This window comes from Hipposideros armiger, unplaced genomic scaffold (genome assembly GCF_001890085.2).
Source record: "Hipposideros armiger isolate ML-2016 unplaced genomic scaffold, ASM189008v1 scaffold_311, whole genome shotgun sequence".
Taxonomy (NCBI): domain Eukaryota; kingdom Metazoa; phylum Chordata; class Mammalia; order Chiroptera; family Hipposideridae; genus Hipposideros; species Hipposideros armiger.
Window position 1 is genome coordinate 929,469 of NW_017731661.1, and position 3,758 is coordinate 933,226.

The window sequence follows — 3,758 nt, forward strand, 5'->3', positions numbered from 1 at the left end:
TGGTCTCCGGCACCCAGGCCTTACTGGGCTTCATCTCCGCCCTCCGACTACACCCAACTGCGCTGCACCAGCGAGTCGGCCTGGCTCAGCGCTCAGGTTGAGCTTGTCCGGCAAAATCTGCTCCTCCTGGGCCGGCCGAGTGGCACGATGGTTAAGAACTCGCTTGGGATGCCAGAGGGCCCCGGTTCGGATCCCACATATGAGGGCCAGTGACACTGCCCTCCACAGCTAAGATGCTGAACAACAGCTCAACCTGGAGCTGGGGTGCCGTGAGTGAGTCGCCGGCGACGGCGTAGGCTGCAGCCCCTGTGGCAGTGGGTTGCCATGGGCTACTGTATGTAGCCAGCAGCCAGCGTGAGCGGCCAGCAGCCAGCGTGAGCAGCCAGCAGCCAGCGTGAGCGGCCAGCAGCCGCAGTGAGCGGCCGTCCAGAAGCCGGCGACTGATCTGCCTCGCCTGGGAAGAGCGCAATGATGGTGCCAACTTGGGCCAGTGAAGCAGCGTCCTCCACAACTAGATTGAAGAACAAAACGACAGCAACTTGTCTGTTCCCCTTCCCCTAATTCCCCAGCACTGTTCCCATCCCCCCAATTACCCAATAAAAAAAATCTTTAAAAAAAAAAAATCTGCTCCTCCCACCGCGTCTGGTCCACCTGATGGTCGGTGAGCACATGCGGGTACTTCTGGTCAAAGGCCGTCATTGGCCTCCGGGCGTAGCCGATGGGGCCCGACCTTGTGCGAAGGTGCTGGCAGGTGGAGAGACTCACCTTTCTTCGTTGACGTGCAGCCACGCATCCGGGCGCCCAGCAGCCACCAGCGGCCCACGCAGCCCACGTCCAGGATCCCGTCAGGGATGTAGGCCCAGCGGGGCTGCAGGTAGTGGCGGCAGGCCTGGGCGTCCAAGGGCACCTCGGCCACGAGCGCGAAGAGGCCCATGTTCACCTGGTGTGGCGCCCGCATCCCCAGCAGCTGCTGCCGGTAAGCTTCCGAATCGCGGTTGCGTGTGGCCAGCACCAGCAGCAGGACGGCCCCGACGCGTGGGGCAGCACCTGCTGGAAGGCCGCCTCCCCGGGCGCCAGCACCCACCGCACTGTCAGGTACCCGCAGCGGCCTGAGGGGAGAGAAGCATGATGAGAGCCTTGCCGCTGCTAAAGGCCTCATTTACCGGGGTGTCTAGCAAATTCTTCTGGAAATGCTGGGAATATTGGTAAGTCATTGATGTAGCTCTGTGTCACGCAGCTATACGGTAAGAATTCTAATACATCAGGCAGTACAACACTTCCCTGTGGTTTGCAGCAGGTCAAAGACATGTCAGGGCAGAAGACAAAGCAACTGGGTCTCGACAAAAGCTGTAAGCATTGTCTACTAATCAACCCGCTATAGATGGTGTAAATTTTTGTTGTTGGCTAAATAAGCAAATTCATTTAGCATGGAGGAGGGCACAGAAATTGATGGCCTATTGGGAAAGCTAGGGTTTGGGTTGCCTCTGGCTTTGCTTCGGAATCAGAAATATTGGCCAAGCATGTCAGCAAATGAAATAAGTTTTCATTGTCCTATGCTACAGATGCAGCTTCCTGCCCTATTTTCACTTACAGTAATTCCTTCTGAATTAATACACCTTAAAAATAGCTGCAGCTTCTCAAATCTGTCAGAATGGGAGCTGCTGCCAGCCACGCTTTCCTTTCTCCTGAAACAATTCAATCCAGCAAATATTAGGGGGCCTCGTGTGTGTGCGAAGGGTCTCTAAGGTACAAAGAGGAGCGTGAGCCCCCGCCGTCAGGCACTTTAATACAAGAAAATGAAGTGAGTAAATAATAATATGACATAGATAGGTGCAATTTAAAAAGTACATGCAGTAAAGCTGAGTGGTAGGTACACGGGTACCTATAACATTAGTCCATAGTTTTCTGCATGTTTGTAATATCTTATAGTTTGAAAAAAATTAAAAAGGGATCTATATCTATATAGTACCCTGAAAATTTAGAGAACTGGGAAATCACATCAGGCTTTAAGGATCAGTAATGATTTTTTTCTACCCTTAACTGCAACATTCCATTCACTTTAAAACTCGGCTTCTCTAAAAGCTCCCATGGAAAGTCTTGTTTCTCCCACACCTGTTCCGTGGTAGGCAGTAAAACACACGTTCCTTTGGGTCCTCAGAGCATTCCTGTTGGTTTGCCTGTAACAGTCTTTGATGTGAGGCTGACTCGGTCTTTCCCTCTCGCCTTGCCTGCCTCACATACACTGAGTTTTGGCACCTGGACTCACCCATCGCAGAGAGATGGTGGGCTGACCCCTGGCTGGGAATTAAACCCTTAAAAATACCTACAGATAGAGCTACGTTTCTTAGACTTCCTGGAAAACTCGCATCCTCTCTGATGAGCACAAGAGCTTCACATCCTCCCTGAAAGCAAGTTGCGTATAATCCAAGTCGTATTAGGCACTGCGACTGAAGTCAAAGCAATGGACCAAGTGCTGCTTTGTTTTCAAACTCTGTGCTCACGCCCAGATTCTGATCTGTATCTATACACAAGTTGACCACACACACACACACACACACACACACACACACACACACATGAATGTCTCTGACTTGCCAGGTAGGAGGAGAAGGTTGAACAGAATGAGCCATGAAAGAAAAGGTCAATCAGAAACAGTGAGAAGAACAGGACAGGACTTTATATGAAGCCCAGGAGGTTGACATGTCTCTTCTGAGAAGACAGTGGCCAGCGCTGTTGGATGCGGCAGGATGGGGCTTCTTCAGGGGCTGCTAAGACTGTGTGTGCCTTAGTAATCGTACTAGTGCAGACGCAGTCATTCCCGGGAGTGAGTATTGTCATTACAAACAGAAAACTTGGTGGGGCAATATATTTTCAGTCCCGTGATGGATAATAGAACAACAAACCTAAACCCCAGGAACCATTTTCTTGCTTTCCTGAGAGAACTGATCATCAGCGTTGTGGTAACCTTGAGGACGGAAGGGAAAGAGCTCCCGGGAAGCAGGGCTCCTTTGCAGCTGTCAGCGAAAAAATACAATTCTGCACCCGTCTCCAAACCTCTCAGGCTTGGCCACTGGTTGTTTTCCAACTTCTTTCTGTTACCTTTGAAATCCAAACATGTTTTCGATCCATTCTTTTCTGCTGTGCCAGCACTGACCAGGGTCAATGTGAGAGTTTGCACAATCAAGATGCCACGGTTACTCCCTGGACGTGCCAAGGCGGAAGCGTGCTTTTGAAGGGATGTGACCATGGCCACGTTAACGTTGATGTTGCCCCTAAACTAATGGACAAAAAGAGGCTGCTGACCCTACGCGAGTAAGAGATGGTAACGATATAATAAATCACTCCTTTTCTGTGTCAGTTTCCAGCCTTGCCCTCATTTCATAGATGAAATCACATGTGTAGAACCAGCTTTGCAATTTAGCTCTGAAGTCCAGAATGGCTACGCAGGAAAGCACTGTGCCTTTTTATAGACTTAAAACCCCGATGTGTTAAATCACCCAGAAAGCGGGAGGAAAATGCTTCCTGCCTGAGCAAGGGCAGGAAGGGTGCCATCTGAGAAATACCCCGTTTTCAGTTGAAAGGATGTCAAAGGTCGGGGAATATTAATAATAACTATTATTCTCTTTTTATTTTTAACCTCCTGCAGGGAGTTTGAGTTAATTACACTGCTCAGTTCATGGCACATTTTCGTGGTCATGTCTTCAGCCCCTGTGCTGGTTTCGTGTATTTATTCCCCTTTCCGGCTCTCACTGACCACG

General features: G+C 50.4%; 1 pseudogene; it reads right to left on the reverse strand.

Annotated features, from left to right (window-relative positions):
* Positions 1-609: 609 nt before the first annotated feature.
* On the reverse strand, positions 610-3,247 carry LOC109392033 (uncharacterized protein C19orf52-like; annotated as a pseudogene).
* Positions 3,248-3,758: the final 511 nt, after the last annotated feature.